The following is a 22,154-nucleotide window of genomic DNA, read 5'->3' as shown; positions in this document are numbered from 1 at the left end:
AAAATTGATAATATTCCATTTAAATGAAAATTCCATTGAAAATGTTTAAATAATTGTAAAAAAAAATATATTTAATTGAAATTTTAAAAAATGTTAGAGAAAAATAAAGGCGGGGAATTTTTTCCCGCGAAGAACCTGATCCCCGCGAAATCCCGCGGGAAAATTCGCGAGGACGAGGAATGGAAAAGGGGGGCAGGGCCGGGGATGGGGAAGGCTTCCCCGTTCCCGCTCCACCCCGTGGACATCTCTATCCATGATCTCACAGGTTGTGAACATGGGCTCATGCTTCTTGGCTAAGACTTCGGTAAGACTAGCAAAGATATACGCTTGGGCCTTTTCGTTTGCCCTTGTCCAATGCTCGTATGCCTCTCGAACGTTTCGAGGAGCATTTGGAGAAGGAATGGGAGGACAATCATCCATCAGGATGAATCGAAGATCATCAATTATCAAAATTGTGTTGAACATATTTATCTAAGATGTATAGTTTTCGCCCGTTAATTTGTCAGCGGCGAGCAAATTTAATGTAACGGTAGCCATAATATAAATTTTTGAAAATGAACAAATTATTAATTAGATAACTTTCATTTATCACAAAAACAACCAATTGATTTTAGCAAAATTCTAATGTACCCTAAGTGACATTTAATTTTGCAATGATTTTTCAGTGAGGTAGGACAAAAGTCACTGTAGGGTGATTAAGTGTCCATTCACTAAAATGAGACATTCTCAACAAATAGATAAAACAACTTCTTGTTATTGTCACTATTAGTCACCATTATTTGGCCCATAATTCGTTAAACTAACTTAACAATTCTTGTTAATGTAACCCCTCATTTTAGATCCCGGAGTTCTGACCCAATGAGTCAACTGTAGGAACAAATCAATTGGGACATGAAACTAAAGTAACCCTATCCATTTTTGGAGATTGAATAAAGCGCCATGCAAAATTGCCATCCTTTAGGAGGACACCCACAATGCCACGAGGCGATGCATGAAGCTTTACTTCAACCTAATGAAGGAGACCGAGGGATGTGTTGTTACACGTCCCACTCCCACTTACTATAAATACTCTCTCCATTCACCTTGATATTGATATACACAAATTTCATCCATAGGGGGACACCCATGGTGCCTCAAGGCCGAGTGTAGATCTCAAGATGTGAGCTTACAGGAAGACACGTGTAGAGGATAAAATGAAGTATTATATACCTCATTTTTCTCCCACTGAGTGTTTTACCTAGGGTTATTTAACTTAGAAAAAAGTGGCTACTGATTATTAACTAAGTGAACATTTAATTTGCTCAAAAGACAACACTTGTCTTTGATGATTAAACAATTTTGGTTGAAGTCTTATTAAACTTTTTAATAAACTTTAACCAAACTTGCATGCATATAACAAATATATTTAATTCACCTTTTCAGGTAGGTTCCCAGTTAGAGGTGTGACATATCCGTTATCTTAAGTACTCCAACCTAAACAGAACTCATCTTAGACAAAAGGTCCCTTATAGATATATTTATTACACTTTTAATCTTTTATTAAAAATCAATTTAATCTTATTAAACCGATTAAAAGATTAACGCTAAATTTCTAATTAGAAATGTGATCTTAGGACTATCTCAATCATGTTTTAAAATATTTTTTAAAAAATGATTATAACCTAAGGTTTACATGCAACTCTTTATTATTAATTTTAATTCTAATTTCATTTAGTTATAATGATTATAAATAAATGAAACAATTAGAAAACAATCATTGCATGCTTGACATACTTTAGTTAATCATAACATTTATAAATTAACCTAAGGTAGTGTCATGCTTCATGCAATCTCAATTTCATTACTAATATATATAGCAATTATATATTATAAAGAAATGAAAGACATTAATAACATACTATATAAACATACATTCATACTTTATATTATAACCTTTATAATATACATTATGCATGTATATGTTATTAATGCATGCATGTATATAATATAACAATTATACTATATTATGCATGAGCATGCTATATAATTAAATCATGCATATTCAAATATTATAACACTATAATATAAAATGATGCATGAAAATAAATGTATAATCTAAGGTGGGATTTAATTCTATATGACATACAATATGACATATATAATAAAAAAAATATACATCACATGGATATTTAAAATAAAAGTTAATGGACCGGGATAGGACACTAATAAAGAAATTAAATAGATAATTATTACATTAATAAAAAAGCCATCCGATTCGAAAGAAGTGAATTGGGCCTTGAGCCGCTCGAACCAAGCCATAAACCGGTCCAACCAGCAATCAAACCGCCCTCAAACTGTTCGAACCGGGCAAAACACGAGCGAACGGGATAAAATTCTCTACCATGCGGCGTCGCGACCTGTGCCTAGTGTCGCGATGCTACGAAGAATTTTCTCCATTTGCCGTTTGGAGCGTCATGACGTTACTGTGCAGTCTATTACTGTACAAAAACGTTCTCCCTCAATTCGATGTCCAAAGACAACTCCAAATCGCCAAAAAACCACTAAGAAGCATCACGAACGACTCAAAACTAAACACTTACAAACTCTATAGCAATTATGCCCAAAAAACATAGGCCTTTACAATCAAATTATAAACATAAAAGCCATAAAACTATGCCCTGTCCCGAAAAACATCCATTAACAAACCATATTCATCATAAAAAAAACAATTCATCACATGAATCAAAACACAAAATGCAGAAATTTAAATCCCACCATTACTTTAAAATTAATTTAAAAAATTGGCAATTTGGGATTAAAACTAATACTATGATACCAATTGAAGGAACCCCTATGAGGGAAACCTTGAGCACGGAAGTGGAATCATCCAAAATCTCAATTCGTTTTAGAAAAAAAATTTTACAAGACGAAGTACAGATCATGCATTTATAAAAAAAAATACAGCATGCTACAAAAAGATGAAATGAAAAGAAATTTTAGGGTTTTTAGAAAACCTTACATTTGAAGACTTTTTTCACAAAGAACCTTTCTAATTGGCACTACCACGAAAGCAACCTTGGTATCTTTTGGGATGAGGGATCTAGGATTTGTAAGTTCTGGCTAATTTTGGTTTAAGGGAAGATTTAGAGTGGAGGAGGAGACGATCGAGTAAACGACAACACTGTCATGTAGAGGATGAAGTTTATCGCATAGACTAGATACTCGACCGTTTAGATAAGAAAGCTATCGAATTTTATCGATGCTATCATGTAGTAACTCGATTACTCAATTGTTAATAATATGAAAGGTTTGAGATTTTGAAATCAAATTTCATTTTATCCCAAAATTGCCTTAAAACCGTGCAACTACCCACTAAGGGTAGTTATTGTGAAAAAGATTTTTAATTATCAAATAATCAATAAATATACATAAATAGTTTTAATATTGTATCATATACAATATATAAACCATAGTTCTTTTTCTTTATTTTATGGCATTTAATATAAATCATATTTATAATAAATTTAATAACTATGAATCTAATTCATAAAAATCATATTTGAATCATATTCAAATATTAGTTCCTCCAATCATACAATAATGTATTAAATACATTATGTCAATTATATCATATATAATTGAATTAATTGAATTATATCATATATAATCAAATTTTCTCGTATTAATTTGAACATTTCAAATTAACCAAAAAACAGATTCTCAACTTGAATCCATTGAGCTATCAAGGGGACCTTATGGACCTGTAGCTTGAAGCTTCAACGGTACGTGAATAACTAACTAAACTCTTTAATCATGTTATCTACCATCCGTTAACTGTCGGGCACTCCACTAAAGACCGATAGCTACACTCTTCGCACTACAGATATATTTTTATGTCCATTGGATATAACCAATCAATAGTACGATGACCCTTCACAAATCGCTCATAAGTACAGATGGGTCAAATTACCGTTTTGCTCCTATAGTTATATCTAACTCTTTAAGTACCACTGGTTCCTCTAATGAATAATAGATCATAGTCAAATTACCATTTTGCCCCTATAGTTACATCCGTTAACAATAGCTCGTTGAGTCGACGATTTGGCTACTCTCACCTATGCAAATCAAAGGATCACCCTCATAGGTAGAAGTTCACAACTCACTCAGGATTAAGGTCATGTTACCTATGGTCATCCTAGTGAAATGAAAGTCTCAATTATGAACGCGTTATATAACAAGACTAAACATTTCGTGGTCCAGTCTTATACAAACTTCTTTGTATAGAATATCCCCATTCGCATGTTTAATACATGAATAATTAGGATCAGGTCATTTGTAGCACTTTACAACATTTGTAATACCTACAAAGCGAGTTATACTCGTAATGTCACCAGGATAAGGTATTCAGTCTTATCCATATACTACAAACCATTTAGGTTATTACTTAAAACACAATTCACTTGTATCTCTCTACATACATGTTTAAGTTACAATGATAACCATAGATCTTAGTTTATTGGTTGTGGTTAAAACAACTAAAATATCAAATATTTCATAGACAATGTGAATAAAATATCATATATTATAAATCACAAAATGTTTGTACATACGAGTGTTTACAAAATATAGAACCCTACGAGATTTAGGGCATCAACCCCAACATTTCATAGGCAGAAGTTCACATCTCACTCAGGATTCAGGTCGTGTTACCTATGGTCATCCTGATGAAATGTAAGTCTCTATTAAGAACGGTGTTATATAATGAGACTATACATTTCATGGTCCGGTCTTATATAAACTCCTTTGTATAGAATATCTCTCTCACATGTTTCCACATGACTGATCAAGACCAGATCATTTGTAGCACTTTACAACAATTGTAACATCTACAAAGCAGACCATAGTCGTAGTGACACCAGGATAAGGTATCCAGCCTTATCTATCTACTACAGATCATCTAGGTTATCACTTAAAATATGATTCATCCGTATGTCTCTACATATATGTTTAAGCTACAAAATAACCTTGGAACTTAGTTTATTGGTTTGTGATTAATGCAACAAAATTCGGAATAAAATAGCATATATTTTGTTAAATGAACAATGAGTTTGTACAATACATTTTACGTAGGATTAAGATCGAGTCACCTTAGGTCATCGAATTAAAATGGTTAGTTTTAACAGTAAAAAGTCGTTATAAAAAAAAAAGTGACTATTTCGTGGTTCAGTTTTATGAAAAACGTATTTTACGTAGGATGCCTCCACTTATATGTCTCTACATGAACGATTTTGGGATCACATCGTTTGTATCAATATTTCAGGACCGGTTGCTTCTGATTTTGGTTTATACGTTTGGAGAAACCTAAAGAGGGTTGCATCTATAGTGTCCCCAGGACAAGGTACCCAATCCTATCCATATACAAATCTTTTTAGCTATATACTAAAACTTGATCCTCTTTTATGTCTCTACATAAAGTTTAAGTATTCATATTATAGTCATGGGTTAGTTTATTGGATTTATAAAAGAATGCAATTCAATAACACCTTTATTGATAGAAAATTTCAATAATAATTTTATTTTGAATAGAATATGTTTAATGTTTATAAACTATGAGTTTTAGGACATTCATAATAGGAAGTATGTGGTACAATATCGTATTGCTGACGAGAAAACTCTCTCTGATCAGACCAAATCCTGTCTGGAAATTATGCATCTTCTTCAATATGCTGGTCTTCTTAAGATTGTTTTGGACTTTGGTTCTTTTTATCCGCAATTATTGAGAGAGTTTATTGTAAATTTGCCCTCTAAGTTTGATGATCCTAGCAGTCATGATTATCAGAAGGTCCACATTTTTTGTCATTGCTTCTCTATTTCTCTTGCCTCTATTAATGCATATCTTGGGTGTGAAGAGTCTCCACCTTTAGGTGCTACTCATCCTTCAATTGAGGAGCTCGTTACAGAACTAACTAGGGGCACCCATTTTTATTGTTATGAGTCTGGTCAGTTATTTGCTTCTACGCTCAGTGTGAAATATGCTATTCTGTTTGCATTGGCATTATAAATTGGTGTCCTTTTACACACGGTTCCAATCTCTCCCCTTCCCTGGCAAGTCTTTTATATCAAATTGATACTATGTCTACTTTCAATTTTGGATTTTTTTTTTTTGTATAATCAGCTTTTAAAGCATGTTGATTCATTTGTCATCAAGCTTCCGAGACTTCTCTCTGATATTTTTCTATCTTAGTGCCCAATAATTCTTGGTCCCATGACTTCTAAGCTCCTTAATCTCAGCTACAAAATCTTTCAAGGCACTCATGTTCCTGACATTGTACACAATATTCGGCCTCCCAAAGCCTCTGAAATTCCTCTTCCAGAGGATCTTCAGATACCTAAAGGTGGTCTACTGCTTTCCATTAAGTTGGGTACTCGCATCCTACGGATTTTGTCTATTGAATTCGCTCGCTGACCACTGTTATTCGTGATTTGATTGATCGTCGTGCTAAAATTGATGCCTTGGTTCATCTTCTTAGTTTATGGCTTCTTCAATCTGGTGTGGATCCTCTTTCGTCTTATTGATTTTCTTCTTGGCAAAAGAGGGAGATAATTATGTAGTTTTGTGTTGGTTGGTGTTGGTTTGTTTTGATGTTTTGAATTATGTTGTTTCTATTATTGCTCGAACTGTAATTTGTGATCTCTTAATGAAGTGTTTGGTTTCTTCTCATTTCTACCCAATTTTTTTGCCATAAAAGGAAATTTTATACCAAAGAGGAGTTCGTTATTGTTGTAGTTGGCAAATAATATTTTCTTTTATTATGTTGGATTCTTTGTCTCTAACTTTTGTAAAATCTTTTCCTTATCGATGGTGATCTGCTGGAAGATTTTTTCCTTCTTTGTTGTTTCTGGTTATAACCTATTGACCTTATGAATGAGATATATTTATTTGGCTTCGTGGGATGTTTGAGGTCAACCGACTATACACTTTGATTAGAGCTTTCTTGTCTGAAAAACTTTGGTGAAGAAATTGTGGGATTGTACGTGAATTACCTTCGTGAAATTAAACATACGTGAATTACCTTCGTGAAATTAAACAGACATTCTCAAAAGCAATCATTTGTAGAGTTGTTAAAGACATCATATGAGTGGTTATTCATTTGAAGGTGAAGAAAAGGTGAGACCATTGCTACAACAACAGTTTTAAGGGGAGCCTAATTCTGCAGACTCATTGAAGAGAGTTCTGACATTAGGGGGAGCCTAACTTGCTCACTAGTAATTCAATTATGTGTAAGCGAATTTTATGTAATTTTAGTTGAAGTGTATGCTGTGGAACTAAAATACATAATAGGCGTAGAGCCTCCTAGACGTAGGTGTGATTATACCGAACTGGGTTAACAAATTTCTGTTTTTTCTATCTTTCTCTTATCTCTCCCAGTTGTCGTTGTTTATGTCTGTGACATCTTTCCTGACTTACGATATTATTGTGATTCATCCTTCTTTATTTCATAAACTTCCCTCAATCATTTTTTTTAATTATGTGCTTAACCACATTTTGATTAATTCCTTTAATGTTCTTAAGTATCCTTTTTGATCCACAACCCTTTTATTTACTATGTAACAATTTTTTTCACCCTCTCTTATTTTCATTACCAATATTTTTTTTAGATATAAATATATACTTTCTTAAGGAAAACAAAAGCATACTTATCTATTATTCTTTTATTAAGTCTAATCATTTTATAAAAGTTTTTTTTTGTTTAATTGGTTAAATATTTAATTATTAGTATAAAGTGTGTTAAAATAAAATATTTGTGTTAGATAATATATACAAATAAAATTCGCCTATATTTTTAACAACAAATTATTTTAATCTTTTTTACTTAAATTAGTTATTATTTTTAATATTAACATTGCTATCAAATAAACTAGGATTGTTTTTATATTACTTTAATTAAATATTATATTAGATTATTGTTTAGTAATGCATTTTAATTATTTTCTTAGAAAGTGCATTTTAATTAGTTAATAATATGAAAAAGTCTTAAATTTTAATATTTTCTAACCCTATTCTAATTTTCAGTTGTCTCTAGTAAATAATATCAATCAATGAGATTCTGATTGCAATTTCAGACAATTATTAGTAAACAACAATAAATTAATAACATTCTTTCGATTATTTTCATTTTAACTATAGCTTATTCTTATGTTGGATAAGTTCAAAGTGGGCTAGATGTCTAAGGATGCATTTGGCATGATCCAAAAATAAAGGTTTGACTCACAAGCTGTGATTTTTATATTTTTATTTCTTATATTATTCGTGTAATTGTCTTAAAAGATTACTTAATTGTGCGATTATATTATATTTGATTTTACATTTGTTTAAAATAGCTAGTAGGATATTACATCTCTAGATATGTGACCACTATGATTTGAACTCATTCAATCAAGATTTTGAGATTTACTATCTATTTTCCTGTCCAGAATTCAAAGATTATATAAATATGGTAAAAAAAATAATTTGACTCCAACTTGGTTATGTTTAATAGGTATCTAAACTTTTAGGACGTGAGATCTTTAAATTATTTTAAGTTTTTAGTAGATCCTTAAATTCTCAATTTGTGTTTTTATTGTCCAGACTTTTAATTTGGTGTCTAATAAATTTATTAACTTTAGAAAATGTCGATTCACTGCTAGATGTCGAAACTTTTAGGTGCCGACGGCTCCCTGAGGGATCCCGCTTGTAATATTGCTTCAGGGCCCTTTTACAGTCTTCTCTTGATCGAGTTGATCTCCACCTGCAAATAGTTGTCAGAAGTAAAACCAGTAAGAGGTGAGCATAGATGGATCATCCATGACTATAGAGGCAGAGCTCTTTCGTGATATTGTAAGTTTAGTCAAAAGCATTGGGGTGTGAGCTTGTTGAAAGTTAGTCTTATTGGAAGGGTTGAAAGCAATTACTTTGGGGTGGTCGGGTGAGAATACGTCGATTATCGTGGAGCCTAATTTGTTAGAGGTTATTTGAGTTCTTGATAGGGATGAAATTTCTTTTGTGAGCATTGGAATCATTATCGAGGACATTGTTTTGGGAACTCCATTAATATTGTTTTTTTTTTGTCACATCCCTCAAGAGGATAACAAATATACTTATGCTTTGCATCTTTGACCTCCTCTCAAGATTGTTTTTTTTTTGTTTTGGAAAGGTGTTTTTTTTTTATTATGTTTTCCCATCATTTGTTATGAGGAGGTCTTAGGTAGTTCTATTGGTTGGTGTTGTTTGTGCTTTTGCCTAAAAAATTGTCTAATAGGTTAAGAACTTACAGACTTTTTTAGACATAAAATTAAGTATCACTAACTGCAGATTTCTAAAAGTTAAAAAACCTATTAAAAACAAAGAAGTTTAACTGGAAATCTATTAAATACTTTAAAAGTCAAAGAATATATTATATACTTCCTATATATATATATATTTATGGGTGATTTTATCTGAAAATTTGTTAGCAAATTCTACTGATCATATCTTAAGAGCCTTATTTATTTTTTTTTTGTTGAAATAATTTTATTTTAGGTAGAGAAACAACTAAACCATTTTATTTAATTATTTTGCAAAATATTTTTAAAGGTTTAAAATGTTGTTCTATGGATTGTGAAAAGATTAGAATATCATCAATATAAACAATGGTAAATTCTTGATATAGGTTAAAAATGTTATTCGTTATATTTTGAAATTCACAGGGACATTTTTTAGTCCAAATGGCATTACATTATATTCATACTGTCCAAATGAAACATTGAATGCTATTTTATAATTATCTTTTTCAGCAATTTGAATTTGTCAAAATCTAGATTACATATCGAATTTTAAAAAGACTAAGGCATTTTGTATTCGATTGATTAAGCCCTTCTTGTTTCTTATGGAGTAACGTATCCATTCTAAAATAAAATTTAAAGGTTTGTAATTGATTACAAGACGAGACATTCCTCGTTCTATTTCTACTTGATTATTAATATAAAAAGCTACATAGCTCTAGGATGATTTACTAGGTCGTATGAATCCTTTTTCTAAAAGTTCTTGAAATTCTTTATGACAGTATTTTAATAGTTTGACATTCATCTGTATAGGTCTGTCTTTTGTAGGAATTTTTTATTCATGAAAACCTTTAATATATGGCAGGCTGACAATATGTTTTTTTTTTCCAGAAGGCATTAAGAATAGAAGTACATATTTCTTTTTCAATTAATTCATTGAATTGATTAATTTGGTTTTGAATATAAGGATCATCTAGTTGTTTTTCATTTCTTTTATGATTTCTTTCTTCTTTTAGAAATTGTATTTGTTGTGTCTTTCTTTTGATAGAATTAATAGTTTTAAATATTGAGGAATGTTGAATAGAATGTATTGTTTTAGTGGATATGGAATTTACAAATTTAAAGGTAATATTTTGATATAAAATCTTTGAAATTATTCCTTTCTCAAATGGATAAAGTTGGGATAGGAAGGTAGTTCCTATTATTATTTCTTCATCTAAGTCCTTAACTAATATAAAGGTATTTTAAAAATAATATCCTTGATTGCAAATAGGTGCATTAGAGAGTTTGTAGCGAATTTGTAATATTTGACCATTGGCACCATGTAATTTTTCTAGGGTTTTTTCAAAGTATTTAGTAGGTATTAAACTTTCTAGTATACAGGTTTGATCAGCCCTGATTCGATTAAGACCTTAGAAGTTAAATGATATTCCTTATTTATGACAAAATTAATATTAGAGTACCATTTTTGTAATTGAACTTTATTGATAAGATTAATAAAAGATTCATGAAAAATTTCATTGGTTTTGTTATCAATGTCAATGTTTTTAGGATTTTCAGAAGTAGAAGGTTGATCAATTATTTGTTGAGTTTGAAGCGATAAGAGTTCAAATTTAATTTGAGAATTTTATTTTTTAATGTTACATATTTCTTCTTTTATTGTATTTATTCACCTTTGAATATCAGAAATAGTTACTGGTTTTGTTTTAGTTTAAAGCTAGAAGTTCTCTCTTTAAGATTGTAATGTTGGAAACTTTGTTGTTTAGGTTTTTTTCTATAATAAGATCTTTAAGTTTTTCAAAATATTCTTTTTTAATTTGTGGATCTTTAATTTGACTAATGCCTTCAAAAAGAATTTCTTGATTTTTTGAAATGACATTTATAGTTTTATTGCATGTACATGTTCCGATTTCATTTTCACAAGTGTTTCATAATCAGAATTATCAGTATTTTGTTCGATTTCAAAAATTTGGTCATAAGAGGATTTTTCATTGTTATCTGATGAAGAGAAAGGGTCTGAAGGTATTAATAAATTAAATAATTGAATTTTTAAATATTCTTTTATTTCTAAGCTATTAATTTCCCTTTCATAGGACAGTTGGGAGCTGTCTCATTTTTGTCTACACTTATAACAAGTAATTTCTTTTCTCTTCTTTTATTTTGAAAATATCCTTAGTGTTATAAGGTTTTCTATAAAAAAAAAATTCCAAACTTCTTGGGTTGTTTTCTTGCTGATGGAGTTTGATTTTCTCATAACCATATTATACCCAAAAGGATCCAAGTTCTTGCTTTTGCTTATGAAATTCATTTTTCATTTTTACTTTCAATTTAAGGTAGGTGCATAAAGCTAAACCTTCATTGTTTATAAAGTTAATTAGTTCACCATAGGTTAGATTATCGATAAAAATTGTACCATGATAAGTTTGTCTTATTGTTTGGCGTACTTTTTCGACAAACAATTTTGGTAATCCTAAGAGGAATTTTTCTTTCCAATATTGATTATTGCAGTCTGTTCGGGTGTAGACTTTGTTTAAGAAAACATTTTTGTACCATCTAAAATCTTAAAGTTTTGGACAAGTAAGGTTAAAAAGTATTTTAGAACTTTGTTCTTAAAATTGGATGGGTTCTCTTATAAAGTTTTTTGTAATGGTGTAAATCAAAGTTGCAGCAACGTCCTGTATTTGATTGATTCCTGAGCCATTTTGTTCAATTTTAATGGAAGTTAATATTCTTATTTTGTCACTTGAGGATACACAATTATCCCATCATCCTTTTAAATTTCCAATGAATCCGAAAATTAGTATTTGAGCAATTTGGTAGTCTGTATTTTGGTGTATCTTGTAAACAATGGCAGCTAAGGTCGTCTCATGCATTAAATTTAAAATTAGAAGTTTAGTCATACCATCTATATTCCATTCATAGATGCCATTTACTGTATATTGAGTTTGAGTTAATTGTTGTCTTTCTTCATATCGCATGTCAGGGAGAGAAGGTCTGGAATAATAATTTCTTAATTTTGGATATCTAGGATTTGTTATCTTTTGAAGAGTAAGGTTCTGAAATTGTTCTTCTAGGTTATGATCAAAATTGTCTTCTAGTTCGTGTATGTCAGAATGATTTTCACCAAGGGTTTTATTAATGGTATTAACTTTTGATGTTGATGTATTTAAGGTTTTTGATGAGTTTATCAAAATCTAAACTCATCAAGGGTTGTGACTATCAGAATCTAAACTCGTCAAGGGTTGTGTTTATAAAAATCTAAACTCGTCAAAGACCTTATTGCTAACAAATATCGATAGAATTTGCTAACAAATTTCCAGATGAAATCACCAATAAAAATTAATTACAAAGATTTTTAGGTTGCTTAAATTATATTTCCGATTTTACTCCAAATTTAAGATAAACATGTGAACCCTTGTATCAAAGACTTAGGAAATCTCCCCCTTCATGGACTCATCAACATACATGCATCATTAAAACTATCAAAGGTCTAGTCAAGAGTCTTTCATATTTATCCATCATCAACCCACATGCATCACTCATTGTAGAAACAGATGCATCAGATATAGGATATGGTGCCATTCTCAAATAATCCATCAATGGTCAAGAACAACTAGTTAGATATCATTCGAGTACCTGGCTAGAATCGCAAAAAAAATATTCAACCATTAAAAAGGAAATATGTACAAACAAATTTCAAAGTGATTCAATCAACAAAAGTTTTTTAAAACGTGTTGATTGCAAAACAGCTACAGATATTTTACAAAAGGAGGTTAAAAATCTGGTTTCTCGATAAATTTTTGTCAGATGACAAGCAATACTTTCTTATTTTGACTTCAAAATTGAAGCCATAAAAGGAAGTACAAACTCCCTTACCGATTATCTTAGAGAGAATTTCTTCAAGGAAAGAGTGAAAAAAAGAGTGAAAGAGAGAAAGAAAAGAAAGAATGAGTTATACTTACAAGAAAGAAGAAAAGAATGATCGTGATCAAGAACAACAACGATCAACACCTCCACAAACCAAAACCTCATACTATCAAGTGTTTCAATTTCTCAAAGGAGAATCATCATAAGCAATGAAAGATCGAAAAGGGAAAAATCCTCAACCAATACCATTATTTAATAAATTTCATATTTTGGGATAATTCATCCCTTCAAGATCTTTTGCCTTGAGAATAAACTCTTCTCCTATCAAAAGTGAGGAATCATCCACTCTTCCCACCACTTACGTCCAAGCCATTACAAACTCAAATTCTCAAAATTCAGAAGTTATACCCTCAAACAAAACCTTTAATTATCGACCATCTTCATCTACTTCTTATCATAATAAAACCTAAACTTCATCTATCATAACTCTTGAGCCGAAATTCCTAGGTAGCCCAATTCTTGAAACAATCCAAAAAACATTTCCATCAAATTTTCATTTCATTCCAAGTCATCCACAAAAATTTTTTTTATTCTATGAATTTATTCTTGTTGATACCGATTCAATTGAAATCATTCATAATAGAAGCAAAGACGACCCCAACATATTTGACTTTTCAAAAGTTAGGATTCTTCGTGTCCTAACTCCAACCAAATGGAATCAAAGTATTTATATTGAAAAAAGATTTCCTCATCAATTTCTTCCATAAACTTATTCTTACATCGATTATCAAAATGCTTGGTACAATATGTTTTGGTTAAACGATTTTAATCATTTCTGGTTCATAATGTTTGACAAAACATGTATTCAAAATTTTCCATTATGATTTAATGATTGGTGGGATATATTTGACCTTAATGAAACCATCCTGCCATACCCAATTCTTGAAAGTTTTAAATACTTTTCAAATAATATTTTCTCAAATTCTTTTAATTTAACTCTACATTTTTCAAATTATTTTCATCTGGCATGGATCTTTTGTTGGAATTACTTAATCATAGAATCAAATGGTGGGATAAATTAATACGGTTGTTACTTCAAAAAATGTGGTGGAAAAATGGTTTTCCATCTATCCTCACAATATGAAGTCAAACCTACAAAAAATCAACAATTCTTGACTCAGAAATCTAGACTGCAATGACACAACACTAGAAGAAATTCGAGCTTTAATGTCGGTTGAAAATAGTGAAATTGGATGTATAATGTCGGTTTAAAAAAATGGATCTTTAATGTCGGTTTTAAACCGACATTGAAGATGGGCTTTAATGTCAGTTTAAAACCGACATTAAAGGTGTAATGTTTTTTTTCTTATTTTATTAAATAATATATCCCTAAATCCCTAAATCCGCCGCCTCTTCAACTTGCACTCCTCTCTCTTCACTCTCGTCATCGAAGGGACCACCGACATATCCCTAAATCAAATCTTTGAAGCCGCCGAGATCTACCTGTCCACAAAAATCACCTCCAACACCAGCTGCCTCTGCATGGTTTTTGCCTGCTCATCGATTAGTCAAGGAAATTCTTCTGAGTTATTAGGTGACGCTGGGAGCTCTTGCACGATAGAGTTTTCTTGAAACTTTAATAAATCGCAGCGAAGCTCAGGTTCTTTGATAGCTTTAAATTGTAGGAAGGAAAGCACAGATTTCAATGATATAAATCAAGTTGACTGGGTCTCCACAGAATCAATACTGAGTACAGACTATCCATCTCCCCGCATTTCATCTATAAAGTTGTAAATGAGGGAGGTGGTGATGGTAGACGGTCAGCTGCAACATTTCTTGACCCCGAGTCTGATTATACATATAATGAAGAGTATAGTCAGGATGGGCCAGAAACATTACGAATGAGAAGAGAACCACTAAGAAAAGGAAAGACAGGATCTTGTTATCGATGCTCCAAGGGGAACCGGTTTACTGAAAAGGAGGTCTGTATCGTGTGTGATGCCAAGTATTGTAGCAACTGTGTGCTTAGAGCTATGGGTTCAATGCCTGAAGGTCGCAAATGTGTTACTTGCATAGGTTTTCCTATTGATGAGTCTAAGCGAGAAAATTTGGGAAAATGTTCCAGAATGCTTAAGAGACTGCTGAATGAGTTGGAGATTCGACAGGTTATGAAGGCTAAGAAGTGTTATAAGGTGAATCAACTGCCACCAAAGTATGTTTGTGTGAATGGGGAACCTTTATCTTTTGAGGAGCTTACAATGCTACATACCTGCCCCAACCTACCAAATAAGCTAAAACCAGGAAATTATTGGTATGACAAAGTTTTTGGTCTATGGGGAAAGGTGAATCTTGTTACATTGAGTTTTCCTCCTTTTCTTTTATTTTCAAGACGTAATTCTTGGTTATGCAATTAAACTTTCTAATCTATTTGACAGAAAGGATAGAAACCTTCAAAGATGATTACTCCTCATCTTAACATCGGTGAGCCTATTAAGGCAGATGCTAGCAATGGAAATACAAAGATTTTTATAAATGGCCGAGAAATTACAAAAGTAAAGCTCCGGATGCTATAGGTAAATTTTGTACTGTAACCTTTGTCTCTAGCATAAACTTCTAAAGTTAAAAGGGAATATTTGATCGTTGTAGTTGGTTGGAGTTCAATGCCCTGGTAATCCACAATTTTGGGTCAATGAGGATGGATCGTACCAAGGGAGGGTCAGAAGAACACCAAAGGGTACATATGGGGGAAGGTACTATCTTGTGCAAATAGACAGTTAATTTTGATTTTAGCTTACATATGTAGCTATAACTGGTCATATACTTGTTTTTAACTTCTTGATTACATTTTAGGCTGGAACAAAGCTTGTCTGTGTTTTGTTATCACTATTGGTTCCTTCTAAATCTTCAACTTGTTCTGGGGAACCAGACAACAACCTTATTTACAGAACTTTTCCTGACTACCTTGCTCTTCAAAAGCTCCTTTTAGTTGGTTATGATGGATCTAGGACAAGTACTATATTCAAGCAGGTAGTCTCTAATTGGTCAATTAAGTATATGGTACATCGTACCAATATCACTAGATTGTCTTTGGACAGTTCCATTGGTGGTTATATTATGAGAAATGGTGCTCCATTTATTTTATCTCTGAGATAATGTGTGTACTCTATAGATTTCTTTAGTAATCTCAATTTTGTCTGCATTGCACTCCTTGATTGCAAATCTTTAGTAGTCCAATCAAGTTGGCAATCTCATTTCCTAAATGCTTTTGTAGGCTAAAATTCTATATAAGGATGCACCTTTCTCTAAAGATGAACGTGAAATTATTAAGTTGAAGATCCAGAGCAATGTGTACGGATATCTTGGTATAATTCTTGAAGGTCGTGAGCGATTTGAGGAGGACAATTTGCCTGAAATAAGGAAAAAAACTATCTGATGAAGTTGACCCTGCTGGTAGGAGTTATGATTCTTGCCTCAATATCTATTTAAGGCATTAGACAAAGTTACTGTTCATGTGCTTGCTAGTTACGTTGAACAAAAATTTTGGATAATGACTTAGGCTTTTTAGATTTAGCATTCAATTGTCTATCAAATGCACAATTAGTGTTGAACAGTGAGCTTAAATAAGGAAAAATTCTTATGTCTTCTGGGTCTCAGCCTTGGGGCGGGCATAGGTGCCCTTTGGATTAGTGGGAGTGGGCCACCGATACTGGGTTATCAGGACAAAAAAACTGATCACCTTGAGCCTGGAGCCAAGGATATGAAACCTTTTACTAAAGACATCAAAAGCTCTGGGCTATGTATCGATCTAACTATACATGATTACACACTACTCTGTCCTCAAAGGAAATATGCAGTGCCCTCGTCAACTAGATTCTGTAGGATGTGGGTACTATGTGCAAAAGTATATATATGAAATAGTGCATAATCCTACTACTCCCATTACTAGCTTTGTACATAAATTATTTATTTTTTATATAGTGCTAGCTTTAATTTAATAAATGGACGTAAACTTATGTTGAATTTATCTTCTTTTTTTTTCCTTTTTGTAGTTCAATACAAAAGATGCACATACGCAAGGAGAGATCAACGTAATTCGGACCCAATGGGCATGAATGTAAATTTATCTAACCATGATCTTTGTGAATGAAATTAGTACTAATATGATATTTGTGAATGAGAGAAATGATGGCTTGGTGTAAGTATTCTATGAAAGTCTGGTTCTGGTATTGTGATTCTTGTTTGTGGATAAATTCATAGGTGGAAGACATGATCTGTTTATTATTGGAAGTTGTATTCATGGAGTATTTGGTGCCCCAAGAATATGTCCAGATAATAAGAGAATATATGTTGAACAAATGTCCAGTATCCCCGTACAATCAAGTGTGTGAAGTGTTCAAGAGAGAGCTTGACATGACACCGGATAAGGTATATTTACTTGGCTAAACCTGTTTCATATAATCAGATTATGCATTCATTCTGTTGAATGGAGATTACTTTTGCAATCTGACAGAATCTGGTTATCTTGATTGTGTTACTGTTACGTATGAGTTGGCACTTCTATTTTTTGTATCCTGATCACATTATAGTACGTTTCAATGTGCATGACAAATTGAAGTTTCATTAACATTTGGCCTTTCATATGATTATATTAATGTGATTATGGTTATAATATTAATTTTTCTCCTTGGATCAGAGTCTGCTTGAGGTTCATGCAAATGCGACAGAAACATTATGTGCTATAGCCCGTAATGCCCCATCTTTTCTTGCTGCCAAACTTTATAGCCCCAGGTTGACCAAGAACCACTTCTTTATTTTTCAGTTTTTATGGTAGTATGTAGATATGTCATCATTGTTTTGACTTATCAATCACTTCTTATGCAGTTTTGTTGCAAGGGTATTTGATCATGCTTTGGAAGATTCACTTTCAAAGTTTGGCCTTGTGCATTCACTTTCTGTATGCATTTCTTTGTTGGATCCAAAGAGATCATCAACGTATTCTCCTTTGTATCACTCTTTCCGAAATCAACATATGTATGAATGTTCAGTTTCTGTTGATCCAGAGACTCTTAGTGCAATGCTCCCTAAACTTGGTTAGTCTATAATGCTAGTTTCATTTATTTGATGATGCCTTAGTTCACACTTGTGCTCTCTATATTTTCTAAATCAATGGGCTAGATGTATAAAAGAAACCATAGAAGGCATACAACTATCAATATCAGGTCAATAATCATCAAAGTTTCAGAGAAATATTTAATTGTTATTGATCTGATATTGATAAGTGTGTATGCTTTGTGGTTTCTCTTATACATCTAACCCATTAATTTGGCATGCATGTACACAACAGGAAAGTAGCATTGTGAGTAGCACTATGAATACAGCAGCATGGTCTCCATAATTGCAAATATTTGATTTACTTGTGGGAAGTAAAATTCTTCTATTAGTTTCTAATAGCACTTGTCTCACAGGTGATTTGTTAAAACTCTTAAACTTGTCATCTGATGATAAAGTATTACCCACAACATATGGAGAATTACGACCTCCTCTTGGAAAACATCGTTTGAAGGTAGGTGCTTAATTTGTGTTGTGTAAATTTACATGTTCAAGGTATGGCTCTCTGCTAGAAGTTAGGTTTAAGAGAATTTTGTTTTAGAACTTGATATTGTTCTTATGTGTTGTGATGTGTGTTTTCTTAACTCATATCCTAACTTCAATTTTGCTTCTTTGCAATAAACTTTCAGGAACTATTGACATGGATATGACTACCACAGGAGTATCGACAAGCGAAAGGATGCGAAGGGAGAGTTTATTATCGACAACTCACAACATTATTATGGAGAAAATGCAGCTTGGAGGACCCTCCATACGCCTGGCCGAGATCTGCTGCTAACTTTTACTGTGTGCAGTAACTTTACTTATTAAGTTGAAGTTAAATTCTAAATCTTTCCAATTCTTCTGTAGTTACTGGATGAGCTGAAGAAGAAGAATCCTGATAATGAAGTCCCTTTCAACAATGTATATTACATCTCTTAATCTCTCAAACCCTCCCAAATTTGTAGACAAATAAAATTGTGTTGCCCTTACACGGAAGATTATATTGCCCTTGTAAAATCATAATCTTTGTATTACTTGTAATTTGTGTTTTCAAGGCCTAAATTATTGTAGGTCTTTTAAATTATAATTCTATAGCAGAATTTGCGGATTAGATGTAATAGATTTACAATCCATACGTGAATAATATGTCATAGCCATAACGTTCGATGATGATTTGTCATGTTATACTTTTTTACCAAAAAAATGGATTTGGAAAGGGAACTTTAAAAAACGGACAATAATTGATAAAACAGATAGATTTAGGCTTCAATGTCAGTTAAGAATAATAATAATTAAAAAAACAGGCTTTAATGTCGGTTGCAAACGACATTAAAGGCTGTGTTATTGGTATTATTGAAGCCCTTTAATGTCGGTTTATAACTGACATTAAAGGGCTTTAATAACACTATCTTTAATGTTGGTTGCCAACCGACATTAAAGCCCGAATTTCTTCTAGTGCAAGTATCAAATGAAGAAGAACTCAACATTATCCTTCAATAAATTTCGTCTCAACCCAATACTAGCCAAGAAGAAAATACTCCAAAATTAAAAAAGAATAGGATGAGAACGAATTTGTAAATTTTATGCATCATACTTATACCCCAACTCAATCCACCGATCCAAATCAGTAGAAGACAAAATTCTCAAATTAGCAGATGAAGATAAAAGTATTGTACATGTATCACTATGTCAAAGTATTGTACATATGAAATTTGAGACTTTAAAAGTGTAATATTCTGTAAAAACGTGTCCTACAATCCATGATAACGTGTCATTGTAAATTATCAACGTGTCTTGTTAATGTAATGTATGAAAAGCTTCCCGTCTGTATATAAAGGAAGCTTAGTACGAATCAAAGGGCATGAGTCTTTTCTTAGCTTTTTGAGTGTTTTGTCTTGAGAGAAAAAAGAGCTTGTACTATGTGGAAATTTAATAAAGGTTCTTCAATTCTACACATTAGTGTCGATATTCCAAAACCTAAGTAAGTTCCTAGCATATTTATATTTTCAATAACTATTTTATTAATATCAATATTCTTTAACAACTTTTATATTTTCAACAACTACTTTAGTTTTCCAAGAGTTTTCTTCATCATTTCTCACAATTCCATTCCCACAAGTCCATTATATTAAACTTAATCACATCAATACCCACATATTCTTCTTTCATAATTTCTATCTCATACAACTATCATTTTTTTCAATTGCCACGTGTCAAGCATGTATGCATCTACCTCTAGTTACATGCATCCATCTCACGTGTCCATACACCTCATGTTAGTAATGGTAATCACTATTTTTGAATTGTCCTAAACGCTTTTAATTATTTACTATCCATGAAAACTAACCTTTAGTGTCTTTATTATTTTAAAGTCATTAGTATTTACCCTTAAAAGAAAAGTCATTAGTATTGATTCATTCTCTACATTTATAGTGTATTAAAAAGCATTTATACACTTGAAACATTGATGACCATTTTTAGTTTAATTATCCCAAAACAAGGGAATTCTAGTTCAAATAAAAAAGGACAAGTTCTAGATCGGGAAAATGAAACAAACCAAGGGTAATCAAATATATATATATATATATATATATATAATAATAGAAATGTAAACAACAATAAATAGTAGTGTTCAATCTTGATTCGTATTGATTTTACATATATGTAATGGAGTATAGTTCCAATATCCGATTCTCTAATTTTCTCACTTGAATGTGAACATCGATCAAGTGTTGTGGTCTTCAAAGAGTGTTTAATATTCAACAACTTGGAGATTCTCATTTTTAAAATTTGAACCTTTGAATCTCTAAAATGAAGGAAAGAAATATCTTGGAAAATTGACAAAAATAGCAACCTTGAACTTTCTATCTTTTAAAATTAGCATTTTTTTTAAAAAAATTGTTAAACTAGTTTTTTCGTGAGATCTACCATCGAATTAAAAAATCACTCTTTCTAACTTATCAATATTTTCCCAAATATTAAGTAATACATCCAAATCTTAATATTTTCAAATTTTCTTCAAATTCAGTTATCTTTACGGAATATTACACTCAATTCTTACGTAATTTTAGGGCAATTTCTGTTTCCACGATTATATAAATTTCTAAATTTTCAAATGAATTTACCAATTAAATTTTTTTCAGATGGATGATTGCATTTTGATTTTTAAATTTTGCAAAAAAAAAAGGTAATATATAGAAAATATATAAAATCTCGGTATTAGTCTACCTGAGAATTCAATGATCTCGGTGTTAATTTGTCCAAGATTCATATCGAGATTTTATATATTTTCCATATTTTATTTTTTTGAAAATTTTAATCTTTCCAAAAATTAAAAAATTAAAATCAATCAACTAAAATCCATGTAAAAAATTTCATTGATAATTGGCAAATTGATCTTGGAAATTAGAATTTGGGCTAAAGATTTAAAAATTACGTAACATTTTGATACAATATTTAGAGAATTTTTGTATAAGATCACATAATATTTTAGAAAAGTTATTAAAATTTTGGTGTAATCTCTCCGATATAGACCAAGAAAAGCCTAAAAGGGCAAAACAATGATAAATTAGAAAAAAAAGTTTATTTTTTTAATCTAAATCTATGTGCCGATCTCGTCTAAGATCTACCAAAAAAACTATTTGAACGAGTTTTTGAAAAACAGGTAAAAACTTAAAGGTGGTATTTCTTCGATTTCTCAAAAGTCTTTCATCGAGCCTTCTATGCGCATATTGTGTGGGTTAGGGCTTTGTCAATTTCAGGCAGGACCCTTAGGGCTTAGGCCTTGTTTATTTTGAGGGAAACCTTTTGGGCTTTACCATTTGGACTTTGGGCCAAGTAATCATGTAACGAACTTTTTTGGGCTTATTCGAACATGATTTTGAACAACATAGGATTCCATTTGACCAATCTATGCT

At 31.6% G+C, this 22,154-nt stretch overlaps 1 pseudogene; it reads left to right on the top strand.

Moving 5' to 3' along the window:
• The first annotated feature begins 5,686 nt into the window (after positions 1–5,686).
• LOC120070147 (extra-large guanine nucleotide-binding protein 1-like) lies at positions 5,687–17,258 on the top strand (annotated as a pseudogene).
• Positions 17,259–22,154: the final 4,896 nt, after the last annotated feature.

Source organism: Benincasa hispida, chromosome 1, assembly GCF_027475165.1.
Source record: "Benincasa hispida cultivar pf3 chromosome 1, pf3_genome.v1.1, whole genome shotgun sequence".
NCBI classification, from domain to species: Eukaryota; Viridiplantae; Streptophyta; class Magnoliopsida; order Cucurbitales; family Cucurbitaceae; genus Benincasa; species Benincasa hispida.
The sequence above is the reverse complement of the archived record's forward strand: the minus strand, read 5'-3'. Positions and strand labels throughout refer to the sequence as shown.